Consider the following 14,573-nt stretch of genomic DNA (forward strand, 5'->3'; position numbering starts at 1 on the left):
TGGACTTGTGGGGGGTGCGGCGGGTCCCCCAGGGGGAGGAGGGCGGCCGGGGCGGGGGCGGTGCCTTGCTCCGGCTCCTCCCCCGGGCCCGGAGCCCCGCCCTCCCTCCGGGGCGGCCGTGGCCGTGGCCGTGGGCGTGGGCGCGCGCGCCGGGCGGGAGCGCGGAGGCGGCGGCTGGGGCCGGGCCGGGCTGCGGCGATGGCGCCCGCGGGCGCGGGCCGGGGCTCGGAGCGGGGCCCGGGGCGCGGCCGGGGGCGGCCCGGGGCCCGAGGCCGGCGCTGGCGGCGCGCGCTCTACTGGGTGCCCGTGCTCTTCATCGGCCTCCTGCTCGGCTGGTCCTACTACGCCTACGCCGGACAGCTCTGCGTGGGTCAGTCCCCCTCCCCCGGCGGGCCCGGCCACCCCGGCCACCCCTCGCCCTCGCGGCCAGCCACGCGCGGCTCCGGGGCCCCGCCCCTCCCGGGCCCCGCGAGTGACGGGTGGGGGCCTCCGCCCTTGCCCGTGCCCCACTCCCCCCCGCCCCAGCCCTGCTTCACTTTGCGTGGCCGCGGCTCGGCCCGCGCTGCCCAAGGGACCCCCATCCCTTCCCCACCCCATCCCCCGATCGCAGACCCAGCGCCCCGTCCGGGAGCGCTCGGACCCGCCCCACGCGGCACCAGCCAGCCCCCCAGGCCCCCCCGGACCCCTGACCGCTCGGTCCGCGAGCCCCTCGGATGCCGGCCCCCCCCTCGCCCCTTCTGTCCCCGCCCTCCCTGCCCCCCCCCCCGTGGGTCAGTGGCCGGCCGCCCGGCGTGGCCTTTCCTGCGTCACAGCCCCGGATGCCCCCAGACAGCCCCCCGCAGTCCCGGGCCGCCGCTCCCCCCGGCCGCGCCCTCCTCTCCCGGGACCCGCACCGACGCGGGGTGCGGAGACAAGTCAGCTTGGAGGAGCGGGGAGCGCGGGGGGCCGTGAGCCGCTGGAACGGCGTCCAGGAACTTGGGGTGGGGAGGAACCGGGGCGCCGCCCGGCCCAACGCGTCCTCTGGGCAGCGGGCTTGGCCCCCCACTCGTCCACAGTGCCAGGGCGCGGGCGCGCGGGAGGGGGCACAGACCCCTCCAGGCAAACCCTGAGGCCCAGCCAACAGGCAAAACTGGTTTTACTGCAAGTGGGGGGGGAGGGGGGCGCATTCGGGAAGAGAGGAGGAGAGAGAATGGGGGCCCTCAGGAGGATGGGGTCTACTCTGGGGGCCAGGCAGGGGCCCTGAGGATCCTAGTCCAGTGAGCTGCAGGGGGGGCCCAGAGAGAAGGGGCTGGGCAGCCAGAGATCCTTTTAACTCCGCCAGCACCGAGGAGAGCTGCCCACACTGCAGAATGGGGAAGAGCTGGGACGCATGTCTTCGGCCGCCCCGGAGTAAGGGGGCCTCAGCCTCTGGCCGGGGCGGGGAGCCCTGGCTCCGTCCAGGAAGCTGGGGCCAAGTCCTCTGGAATGCCCGGCTGCCCCTCCAACTCGGGCCACCACCCCTAAGCACAGAGAATCTCCCCTGAGCTTCAGTGGGCCATGGTGGCCCTGGGGGCAGCGGCTCTCCCGGCTCTCTGGCCTCTGCTGAGCCCGAGGGAGGCTGTGATTAGAAAACCTTCTGTCTGTTACTTTTCTCCTGAGCATTAGCCTAAGCAGCTTAGCCTGGGGCAGGCTGGCCAGCGTCTCCCCAGCTTCCTGTGGAGGCAGGCAGCCCAGAAGGGAGGGAGGGGCTCGCTTCTCCTGGTTCCACAGTGGCGGGTCCTGTCTGTCCGTGCATCATGGAAGACACGACAAGGAATGATCGCAGGCCTCAGATCTGTCTACTGGCTACCTTTTGATGTCTTGCTTTTTTCAGTATAGTAGGTGACTCTCGTGTACTGTTTTGGTTTTCTGGTCTTTCATTCTGGAGATCAGGGAGATCAGGGAGGTGAGGCCATGACAAGCATGGGAATTGGATGTGAGGGAAGGGGATGCTGTTCAGTAGACTAGAGGTCTCTTGGAAGGGCCAGGGCCTCCTAACCGTGAGGAAAAGCAAAGTCCAGGAGATTTCCAAAGCCTTTTCCCTCCACTGAAAAGAAAGGGAGGGGAGGGGAGTGTGACCCGGTCAGAGCTGGGCTTCAGAAAATCACTTGGGCAGTCAAGTGGAGAACTGAGTACATGGGAGGAGAGACTGGAGGCTGGGAAGCCAATGCTGTTGTTGACATTTGCCATAATCTCCATTAAAAGGAGAGCCAGCTTGGTGAAATGGAAAAGAACTAGACCCAGGAGCCAGAGGAACTGGGATTCCAGCCTGGTTCTCCCACCTTTGGGACCTTGGGCTGATCACTTTGCACTCTAGGTCTCAGTTTCCCCAACAGAAAAATGAAGACCCTGATCTAAATCAACTGATGTTCCTTGGAGTCAATGGCTAGATTTCAGGGGGCCTGTGAACTTGGAGAAGGAAAATTGCCCCCCTTATTTCATTATCATTGGTTTCCTTTGTAATGCTTTTTATTTGTTTATGGCAGATGAAAAAGCTGATTCTGAGAAGGCTTCACCAGTTTTTCCAAAGGGCTCAGGATGCCATGATGGTAAAAGTGTCCTGAGGCAGATGATTTCTTGGGCTTCACATCCTATGACTCCTATGGGAATTAGTTGACAGTTCTCTGAAAGCCCTAGCAGACATAGACTGACATGCAGTGTTTCTTCCCAGGCTCCAGATGGGCAATCTAAAAACTTCAGCTTGGAGGGGACTTTAGATTCTCCCCTGTCCTATTCAGACCCCAGACTCCTGTTCTCCCAATTTGGACCTGGTCTTTGGCCCAGATTCCACTGATCCTTCCTCCCCCTGCCTGGGAGATTCTTAGGCAAGGCTTGGTTGGAAAATGCTAGTTTTGAGTTGGTGGTCTCCTTAGCTTTTTGATTGTGGCTTCTGTGTTCCTTCTTTCCACTACTGTACTTCTCCCCCCATACCCAGTGGGCATGGGACTGACCTGGCTTCTAATCTTTTCTCCTGTCTTATCTTCCCTACCACAACAAACTGTCCTACCAATTGTGTGATGGTTTTGAGTTCATTCTTTAGCCTGAAATGTAGAGGCTGTAGAACTCAGTGTGGTATTGAGATAAATGCGGGAAGCCTGTGGAGGGATTTGATGCTGCAGAGCATAAAGACAGAATTGTGCCTAGCCGTTGGACAGGGCTCAGAGTAAGTTACATTTTTTACAGGCCGAAACCTTCCTAGATATGGAAATCCTAGCATTCTTCATCCCATCACTCTATCTAGAGTTAGCCTAACCTCTTCAGGATCTTCAAGTTACTCAATTAAAAAAAAATTCCTTCAAAAATGTTTAGGTAACAAGTATGTTTTATTACTCTATCCCTATCCCATCAAACCCCTTCCCCTGAAATTAAGCAAATCGATTTTCAGTCCCTCAGTGTAAATCATATAATCTAGCAGAACAAATCTTCCCATTAGATATATTTGAAAATGTACCTTGCCTTCTGAATTTTGGAGAGCAAGGAGGGGAATGGCATGTTTCCTCTTCATTCTTTGTTCTTGTGTTTTTTGTGGCATTAATTAGAGCTCTCATGTCTTTCAAAGTGGTTTTTCTCTACAATGTTGTAGGCAATGGTATACATTGTTTGCCAAATTCTGTTCACTTCACTCTGTATCAGTTCAGAGAACTCTTCTCAGTTTTCTAAAATGATCCATCTCAACACTTTTTATGGTATAAGAATATTCCATGTCATTCATTAGCTACCAAGCTACCATTTGTTTAGCCAGTCACCAGTGAGAGGGCAACATTTTAGTTTCCAATTCTTAGTGACTATAGAATAAGCTATTCTAGATGTCATTTTTTTTAATCCACATGTCCTCTTTCTTTTTCTTTGACCTCTTTAATGTATTTTGTCTTACTTTGCCATAACTGAGTCAGAGGGTATGCATGGCTTGTTAACTGTATAGTCTGAACATAGATCCAAATAACTTTCAGGCATTTTGTTTTTCCTCCATTTGTAGCCAAATTGATATAGTGTCAGTTGCCTCATTTTTTAAAATATGAAGGCTATATTATAAGCATTTTTTGACAGTGGACCAGACAATTTCAGGGACTTCTGAGAACCATGCTATAGCAGTGTAGCAAGTCCCTATGAGGACACTGGTGAGGTGGAGAAGAAGAGATGCAATCCTTTCAGGGGACAGATATTCTAATGGGTGGAAGTGTAGATCATGAGTGCTTCACCTAGGGTGATAGAGTTCAGAAGGTCTATGATCTCACTAACCTCTAACTGCCATTGAGCATTGCCTTCCATTTTGAATGTAGGCAATACAATATGCTTTTAAGAAGAGGTCCACAGTATTCCCCAGATGCCTGCTACAGGAGCTCCTGGCACCAAAAAAAAGGTTCAGAGGACCTAGTCTTGATGTGCTTTAAATGGTAAGAGAAGGAGGTAGTTCCTTATTCTAAGACTGGAGGGGTCCTGGAGTGCAAGAGGAAAGACTGGCTCTGCTCAGCTTCCCAGGTCAGAACTAGAAGCAGTGGGTAGGGATGGCAGAATGGAAGATGTTTCTGGAATATAAGAAAAACTTCCTAGTGTTAGAACTATGCCATTGTAGAATGAACAGCTTCAAGAAATGGATTTCCCATCACTGGGGAATCATCCTCTTCATAGCCACCAAAGGGTTGTTCCTGATGATGAGTTACTCTCCTGCTCTACAAACTCCCCTGGCTCCTATTGGCTCTTTTATTTTTTGGTTTTGTTTTGTTTTAGGTTTTTGCAAGGCAAATGGGGTTAAGTGGCTTGCCCAAGGCCACACTGCTAGGTCATTATGAAGTGTCTAGAGGTCGGATTTAAACTCAGGTCCTCCTGACTCCAAAGCCAGTGCTCTATCCACTGTGCCACCTAGCCACCCCTCCTATGGACGCTTAAATCAAGTACAAACAAGGGAGGAATATAAGAAGCAGGTAACCAGTTCTCTGGCCCAGATCTAGTTACTAGAAAGATCATTTTGGCAGCTCTGTGGAGGAGATATGAGAATGGAAATAGGGAAGCTGAGAGGAGAGGCAGGTGGAGAACAATAGCATGTCTTTGGTTTGGGGTGGATCAATCCAAGGAAATAGCATGGTACAGGTTCTTCATAAACCTGAAAGTAAGCACAGGCAAATGCTGCTGAGGATGAGGATGCTGAGGAAGCTGGTGGTGACGGTGAATCTGCAGTGATTCTAGGACTCCCAGTTGGAGCCATCTGCGTGTATCTTGGATGCACTCACTGTATCTGTGTGTTGGTCATGGTATTTACTTGTCCATGAGCTCCTTGTAGGCAGGAACTGGGCTTTTTGCCTCTCTTTGGGGCTCTGTGATGCTTGATACGGTGCCTCACACATAGGAGGCTGGTGATCCATGCTAGGTGATAGACTGAGTGTGTGCATTGATCTCAGGGGTTAGATGAGCCCAGAAGGTGTGCTAACTCAGGAGATGTGCCTTGGGGGACCCTGGAATCCCTTACTCTCTAGCTACAAAATGAAGGGCTTAGCCTCATTGATCACAGATATCTGTTCCAACAAATCCATCAATCAACTAAGCTCTGAGGATAGGAAGCAAGGCAGACCAGCCCCTTCCCTGAAAGCTAACAGATCAATGGGAGAGATTGTCCAATGTGGACAGGGAGAGGAAGGAAGGGCCATTAGCTGAATCTGGAAGGAAGCCAGTGAAGCTGGAAGTCAGAGGGAGGAGAGAGAACATAGCCAGGCTTGGAGGAAGAAACTCAGAGTTGGGGGTTGCCGCATCTTGTGTGGGTACCAGCTGGATCTCTGTAGAGATGGAGAGGAGGCTAGCCATGCAACCTTGAGAAGCAAGCCTGGCCCACCTCTGGGCATTCAGGAGGTATGGCCAAATATAGCCAACATGCCCAGCAGGACTCCCTCTGTGCCCACCACCTGCAAAGTGTCCTGCACAGGGGGTACTCTGTGCCACTGAGGATTATGCCCAGGCTCCACAGCAGGGGTTCACTGGTTTCCTTGGAAACTGCCGTGGCATTTCTCCTTTCTGCGAGTTTCTATCTTTAACAGCTTCGATGGTCTACTTTCATGGGCATTTCTTCAGGCAGGCACTATTGCTGCACTGGGTACCCTTTGGAGGAGTTATTGTCTGTGATGATATGGCACACTTTAGTGTGTGAGTTTTAGAAAGGTCCTGTCAGCTGGGAGGCTTGTGGATTCCATTGGCAGCCATTTGTCTGAGGGTTGTCCCAAAAGACTAAGTACGGGTTCTATCTGTTAGTTTGAATCTGTCCCCAACCTTATGAGACGCCCTGGTATCTGTGTCTACCCAAGGGTTGGACAGTGGCCAAAATGAAGCAGTCTTTGCTGAGGGAATACTTCTGTCAAGGGTGCCATCATGGCCATCATAGCTAGCCTTTAAAGAGTCATCTTATAGGGACAGCATTGTTGAGAACCATCTTGGACTCATCGCTCCCCCTCCCTCTCCACCCTGCCCCATCCAATGAAACCCTAAACCTTGTCTTTTCCATCTCTCCTTCTCCACGTTGGGTCCTCCCCTGGGCCAGGACATTGTCATCCATCACTTGGAGCCTGTGGGAGTCTCCTTTGATCTCCCTGCCTTAAATCTCTCCCTCTGATCCATCCTCAACTCAATGCCAAAGAGATTCTCCCAAAAGGCAGGTTTGATCATGTCACTTTGCCACTAAGTGAACTCCAGTGACTCCCTGTTGCCTCCAGGATCCAATACAGCATCCCAGGGTCTCTTCTTTTTAGATCGCCTTCCAATATTCCCATTTTCAATGTTCAGTCAAGCAAGCTTTCTTGCCTTTCCTCATAAGGCTTCTCCATCTCCCATCTCCATGCCTTTTTTCTGTCTAGGCCTCATGCTTGAAATTCCTCCCCTCCTCACTGTTGTCTCTTCAAAGCTCTCCTCCTAAATGAAGCCTCCCCTGGTTTCCTCCTCTGCTGGAACCTTCCCTAACTACCATTTGTCTTGTGTTTATTTTGTTATGTTCATAGATATACTTGTTGTTCCCTCTAAAAGAAGGTAAAGGTTTGAGAGGCAGGAACTTTTCCTCCTTTATTTTTGAATCCCCATAATCAGTGTTTTATTCAGTCAGTCCTTCAGTCATGTCTTCCTCTTGGTGACCCCATGGACCATAGCACCCCAGACCCTCTATTCTCCACTGCTTCTTAAAGTCTGTCCTGGTTCACATTCATGGCTTCCTTGACACTATCTCTGCATCTCACCCTCTACTGTCTCCTTCTCCTTTTGCCTTCAAGCTTTTTTAATGAGTCCTGTCTTCTCATTATGCTGCCAGAGCATTTAGGTATCAACTTCGGTATTTACCCTTCTAACGAAAACTTTGAATTAGTTAATAATCACTTAATAAATAATATTTGTTAATAAATGTTTAGTGGCTAGAGTACTGGACCTGGAATCAGGAGACCTGAGTTCAAATCCTACCCCAAACATTTGCTAGGGAGTGATACTGGGCAAATCATTTCACTTCGACATTCCTCAGTTACTTCAACCATAAAATGGGAATTGTCATGGCCCCTACCCCCCCCCACACACACACCCCGGATTATGGTGAGGTTTAAATGAGATCTTTTTAGAAGGATTTGAAAATCTTAAGGTATTATATGAGTGATTAGCATTGACTCCCTTCTAGGAACTGGAGAGAAACTGGGAGGAATTCCTAAAGGGAAATACAAACAAGGAATCAGTGATTTCTTTGTTGCTGTTGAAGGGAGGGTTCTGATGACCAGAGGCACTTGAACTTGGCCCTAAGGGCTCCAGAGCTTGCAAGAGGTGGAGGTGAAGAGGGAGTGTTTTTCAGGCTTTGGGGACACTCTATGACAAAGACTCAGGTACAGGAAGGGGCAGAGAGCAGTCCTATTCAAAGCCCTGATACATCTTTGGGGGAGACCAAGAGAAGAGTCTGCCCTGGAGGTTACTGAGTAAGACCCAGACTTTAGGAAGATAACCTCAGCTGCTGTGGGGGGAATGGATTGTGGAGGAGAGAGCCTGGAGGCAGGGAGACCTGGCCTAGAATGAGGACTGTGGGAATGAAGAGAAGAGCCTGGAGAGGAGACACTGGGAATGAAGATGGGACCGACAAGACTTGGCCATGTGAGGAATGGAACTGTCCAAGATGATGATCCTGGCTGTCATTGGAAGATGGCAGTCCCTGGGGAGGTCTGGAAGAGCCAGGGAGAGGAAAGGAGAAGGTTACAGAGAAGGAAGGATCACAGGAGAGCGTATCATTGGTCTTCTATTGGCCAGCTCTTCCCTAGGATGGCAAAGAGTGAATTTTGGATCCTTGGGGCCTCCTGAGAAGCCAATTATGAATCACTAAAGAATAGACATTCCTACTTGACAATGGGCAGCTAAGAAAGAGTGGATGGATATTTAATCAACTGCAATTGTGCCAAGTGGTGGCAGAAAACCAGGGGAGCTCAGGAGACCTCTGGTGCTTGTATCCTTGGCACACAGGCTAGAGTTAGTGATGATAGCAAACCTTTGTAGCATGCTTGAAGGATTGCAAAGCTCTTTACAGGCAATCCATCTCATTGGACCCGCACAACAACCCTTAGAGAAAGGTGCAATTACTATAGATGAGAATACTGACCTTGAAAGAGGAGAAGGAACTTATCCATGGTTAGTTAGTAAGTGTCCGAAGCAAGATTTGGACCCAAGCCCTACCAACTCAAGGTCCAGTGCTCTAAGCTCTACTCCTAGCCTATACCCCAAGATGCTTCCATCTATGTTCCAGGGTTTTTATTACTTGCCTTTTGCTAAAACTTCTTCAGGGTCATGACTTCAGGGTGCAAGAGAATCATTAAATCCCCAATTTATCAACCAAGAATAAGAGCTCCTAATAAGTGAGTCAAACTTTCCAATCCTTATCCCCTTCCAGTGTTGGTATGTTAAACTGTTTTTATGGAAGCATTAGGAAATATAATTCTTATTTCCCATTTTCTTATCCAGTTGTTGCTGTTGTTCAGGTATTTTAGTTGTATCTTTTTTCTTGGGGACCATTATTTGAGGTTTTCTTGGCAAAGATTCTGGAGTGGTTTGCCATTTGCTTCTCTGGCTCATTTGACAGATAAGGAAACTGAGGCAAACAGGCTTAAATGATTTGCTCAAGGTCACACTGATAGTAAATGGCTAAGACTGGATTTGAACTCAGGTTGTCCTGATTAGAGATCCAGTGCCCCATCCTCTGTGCCAGCTAACTGCTTTTTTTCTTTCTTACCCAGAGGATACTGCACTTATTCAATCCTTTACCCGATTCTTTGAGGTCATTGGCCTCAGATTTTCTTCTAGTCCTTTGTGATAGAAGCCTTCAGCTGTTTCCTTCTCTGAAATCACAGAACAGATCGTAGAACTCAAGGGGACCAGGGAGATGATCTAGGGGAATGCCATCTGAATCACATCCCAGTGTGGCATGCTGGGAAGCTGGTGATGAATGAACTGTCTGTGGCTGCCTCTGATGCTGATGCCACACCCTCCTCCTGCAATGCCTCCCTTCTTTCTCTTCTCTTTGAGATTCAAGATACTCCTTAGGAATAATCATAGCTGATGCTATTGAGGGAGACCAAGGCGCAGCAGCTGCAGCAAGAGTGAGGAGGCTGGGCGAGTCTGCAGATGCGGAAAGGCCTTTGGGTGGTTGGGGCTCCTTCAAAGCAGGGATCCATCACGTGGGACATTCATTGTAGAGTGCAGTGCTCTTCACAGTAATAATGTATGTGTCCTTCAGCAATGATTATGGCGTTTCCTTAGTTATTCAATGCGATGGGTGCCCTCAGAGGATGGAAATTTTCATTAGTGACAGAATATAAGCTCAATGAAGAAGACTGAGGACACAATTCAGCATGCACCAGGTGCTCATCACTGCAAGTATGATGCAAAGATTGACTTGAATGTGTAAAGGTTTCTAGTGACGGGAAGACAGTATCCTTCTGGTGTGCAGCATTCCATCTTGGCGTTCCGGTGGTGTGGGGTGGTCCTGGGCGCCTGCAGGCATGACTGTTTCTGGGTGACGGTGGAAAAGCTACTTCAAAGCTCTGTGCCTCAGTTTCCTCATTTGTCAAATGGCCTCTAAAGGCCCTTCCAACTCTAAATTGATGATTTTATTATCCCTGTAATGGGATAATGGCTGAGGAGTAGGAAAGGATCCACCAGCCAGTCATCTGGGACTCTCCATGGGAGATCCTGGGCAAGTAATGTACAAAGTAAGCATACCCTTGTGCCATCGCCGTGATCGGAAGCCTTAGTGAAGGAGCCCCTCTGTGGAGGAACAGCCCAGCATCACTCCTCTGAGAGGTCAATCTAGAGTGGTCATCCTGGCATGACTGGGTGAACAAAGCTCCCTGGGACCATCTTCATTCCTCCCTATCCTCTGCTTCACTCTTCACTCTCCCCAACCTGCATTTCAATCTCCTTTTTTTGTGGGGTTTTTTCCCTGTTAGAATGTAAGCTCCTAGAGGGGAGGGGCTCTCTCCTTTTGGTTCAATGTATATTCTCAGTACTTACCAAAGGCCCCACACATAAGTAGGTGTTTAATAAAAGCTGATTGGCTTGTTTTGACATCATAACATGGGACTCTTGGCCAACTGACCTTGCAGTGGGCCAACATGACCCTGAGGATCACATTGCTATCATCTCATGCAGAAAATGAGGAGGTGGAAATAGTCTAGAGAGACTTTGATAAGACTCTCCAAAGTAGCTCAGTATATAAATTAATACTTGGTTGGCATGGATCAGTCATTTCAGACTCTGCAACCCCACTTGGGATTTTCTTAACAAAGATACTGGAATGATTGACCATTTCCTTCTCCAGCTCAGTTTACAGATGAGGAATATGAGGCAAACAGTGTGAAGTGACTTGCCTAGGGTTACACCACTAGTAAGAATCTGAGGACAGATTTGAACGCAGGTCTTTCAGACCTGAAAGTGTCCTATGCACTGTGCCACCTAACTTCCCTAATTGGTGACTTCAGGACAAAAGTGGATCGAGGGGAAGATAATTTTTTAAATTACATTGGAAAATATAGATTCGGATTAAGAAATTAGATCTCAAAGGATTTTCTCCAATTAAGAAGCCTCATACCTGCACATCATGAATACTCTAAGAAAAGAGTTGGGGGGTGGGGTGAGGCAACTAGATGGCACAGTGGGATAGAGCATCTTCCTGGAGTCAGGAGTACCTGAGTTCAAATTTGGCCTCAGACACCTAGCTGTGTGGCCTTGGGCAAGCCACTTAACCCCATTGCCTTGCAAAAGGGGGAGGGAAAGAAGGAAAGAGTTAGAAATTGCTGGACCCAGTGAACAGTGAAGTATATCACATATAAAAATGTATTATAAATGTTTTCAAGGTGGCGAGGGAGGCTAGGTGGCATAGTGGATAGAGCACTGGCCCTGGGGTCAGGAGCACCTGGGTTCAAATCCGGCCTCAGACACTTAATAATTACTTAGCTATGTGACCTTGGGCAAGCCACTTAACCCCACTGCATCACAAAAACCTAAAAAAAAAAATGTTTTCAAGGTTGATGCTATTTTCTAAACAATTATCTGCATAGTCAACCATCAACTCTTTAGACCAATGTCAAAAATAAGTTCAAAGAAAGAGTAAGTGTTAAGAGGAAGATGTTATTTTTTTAGGGGTTTTCTTTTTTGCAAGGCAAATGGGGGGTCTGAGACCGGATTTGAACCCAGGTACTCCTGACTCCAAGGCTAGTGCTCTATCCACTACGCCACCTAGCCGCCCATGTTATTTTTTTTAAAGAAAGATTTTATTTTGAGTTTTACAGTTTTCCCCCTAATCTTGCTTCCCTCCCCACACCCTCCACAGAAGACAGTCTGTTAGGTTTTGTTTGTTTTTGGTTTGGGGGTTTGTTTGTTTTTTTAGTTTTTGCTAGGCAATGGGGTTAAGTGACTTGCCCAAGGCCACACAGCTAGGTAATTATTAAGCGCCTGAGGCCAGATTTGAATTCAGGGACTCCTGACTCCAGGGCCCCAGTCTGTTAGTCTTCACATTGTTTCCATGGTAAATATTGATCTAAGTTGAATGTGACTAGAGAGAAATCCTATCCTTAAGGAAGAAACAAAAAGTATAAGAGATAGCAAAATTACATAATAAGATAGCGAGTTTTTTTTCTAAATTAAAGGTAACAGAGGAAGACATTATATGAAGCTAAAACAATACCATCTTGACTTATTCAAAGAATTTTTGGTTACCCCTAAAATGGGAAATGGATAACAAAAAGGACCCTAACATGGACAGTCATCATGTCCGATTAAACATTGAACTTTTCTAGGGCAGTCACCCCAGGAGGCTGCAAAAGTGCAGAAGCCAACTCCTGGTATTGCTGGGTGGAGAGATCTTGCAGCCAAGGGCAGCTCCAGACTAACCTTGAAAAGCTTTCAAGAAGAGGGAGAGAGAAGATCCTGCATCCCCTGCATTGCCTCACAAAGCAGTGAAGGGAGAACCAGCCTGCAGGGAGACTGGCATGAGACCCACGAAAGCCAAATCACCCCAAGGTCACTTATAGAGAGGCCTGGAGGGGCAGCAAATAGCAGAGTGAATAGATCAGCCAGCATTTCTATAACAAACTTTTCATGGTTGAAAATAAAACCTTCCCCTCTGGACTCCAACTTTTCTGTTTCCCAGTTAACCAGATGAGGAAGTAGAAATGGGTCTAGAGAACCCAGAGGGCAAAAATCTATGCCGGCAGCGACACAGTTTTGAAAGCATTTATATAAAGAATGAATTTTGAATATATCTGAGAGCAGGAAAGAAAAGAAATGTCAAAAAAATTCATGAGCGGTCCTATTCTCCCCACAAAAGTAACAGAGAGGACAATGTCCATGCTGGCCGGGGGCCAACTTCCTTACCTTGTAAAGTCCTTCTCCACAAACTGGATGAAAATATGGGAAAGGAGGGCAGCTAGGTGGCACGGTGTATAGAGCACCGGCCCTGGTGTCAGGAGGACCTGAGTTCAAATCCTGCCTCAGACACTAATAATTGCCTAGCTGTGTGACCTTGGGCAAGTCACTTAACCCCATTGCTGTGCAAAAAACCTAAAAAAAAATATGGAAAGGAGTAGCAGCTCTTACTGTTTTCTATAGCATGTCCCACCTTGATAGGATGGAGAGGAGAGAGCCGCTGTAAGTTTCTCTGAATATGGCGGGCGACATCTCCTTATAAACATTAGTGTAATGGAGAATGCAAAATCATGAGACCTGCCTGCAGAATCTGAACAGGGAGTCAAGCTTTTCCTGGCTAAATGGTACCAGAAGACATTTTGTTACTGCCATCATAAGTTATATTTTATTACTACATTCATTCTTTCTGCTGTGACTCAAAGCTGCCTGTAATTAAAAATCAGTATTATTGTGAGCCGGGCACTGGGAAATCAGGGAGACTTGAATTCAAATTCTCTTTCAAATACCAGCTAGCAGATTAACCTTCACATGGAAAATTCGTACGACTTTATTTTGGGGGGAAAACAACTGGAGATAGGTGACTTGCCCAGGATCTCACAGCTCGTAAGTGTCTGAAGCCAGATTTGAATTCAGGTCCTCCTGACTCCAGGGCTGGTGGTCTTTTCACTGTGCCATCTCGCTGCCCCCCTGAATGACTTCTAAGGTCTTATCTAATTTCAAATCTTATGAAGACATTAAAGTGAGGAGAGAGAAGAAAAAGTCATTCCCCCTGGAACTCAGATTTCAAATTTGGAGCTAACAAAGGTGGGTTAACCAGGCAGCTTGGTGGCCCAGTAGTCAGGAGGGCCTCATGACAATGGGCAGGTCCCTCAGGCTCTGCAAGCCTCAGTTTCTTCATCTGTAAAAGGAAGATAACAGCACCTCCCCTTATTAATAGTGAGGACCAAATGAGATCATCTCTCTAAAGTGCTTCTCACTGTCTAGTATATAGTGATGATGTTTGTCCTTCATTCTCTAAGAGGACCATGACATCAGGGAGATGATGTCATGGCATGCATGTGAATTGGATTGGAGTGGTGCTAAGTCCCCAGCCTCACTTTCTCCTTCAGAGCCAACTGGGTCCAGTGGCCAGATAGGGATCAGGATGACTGGAGATGGTCCTGGATGCGAGGCAATCAGGGTTAAGTGACTTGCCCAAGGTCACACAGTTGGCATACAGTAAGGGCTCTATAAATGCATATTCTCTTCTATGGAACAGGATTCCTGCCCCCAAGAGGCTGTTGTATCCCCATCTTGGGAAGGAGCTAGGGAGCAGACAGAAATGACTCTGACTGGTACCTTCTACTCCTTCCAGTCCCTACTCTTTTCTTTGGCCTTTGATCCATAAATATTTAGGAGGCACTGTGGAAATTCATTCTTGATATTTTATTTTTGCTCAGTTTGGGCTTCATAAAAAGGATTGGCTGGATTTTTTAACTACGTTTGTCTTGGAGAAGGATTTTCTCTACCAATCAATACTTGCCAGTCTTGTCATGGGAGTCAGAGAGAAAATGTGGCTGGGTCTTGAACCCCATCTCAGTTCAAGTAGGACAATGCAGGGAGGAGAAGCAACCTTCTGAATTTCTGTTGCCTGGAGTCTGATA

The 14,573-nt window shown here is 48.5% G+C and overlaps 1 protein-coding gene across 3 annotated transcripts in view; it reads left to right on the forward strand.

Moving 5' to 3' along the window:
* The first annotated feature begins 265 nt into the window (after nucleotides 1–265).
* The window catches only part of ZDHHC2 (zDHHC palmitoyltransferase 2), a 51,948-nt gene continuing 37,640 nt past the window's right edge, over nucleotides 266–14,573 (forward strand). The window contains exon 1 of one of the 3 annotated variants that reach the window (XM_074228182.1): nucleotides 266–370. The gene's annotated coding sequence lies outside the window, so the exon portion shown is untranslated. The remainder of the gene's footprint in view (nucleotides 371–14,573) is intronic. The other 2 variants (XM_074228181.1, XM_074228180.1) reach the window with 2 other exon arrangements.

This window comes from Macrotis lagotis, chromosome 3 (assembly GCF_037893015.1).
Source record: "Macrotis lagotis isolate mMagLag1 chromosome 3, bilby.v1.9.chrom.fasta, whole genome shotgun sequence".
Lineage (NCBI taxonomy): Eukaryota > Metazoa > Chordata > Mammalia > Peramelemorphia > Peramelidae > Macrotis > Macrotis lagotis.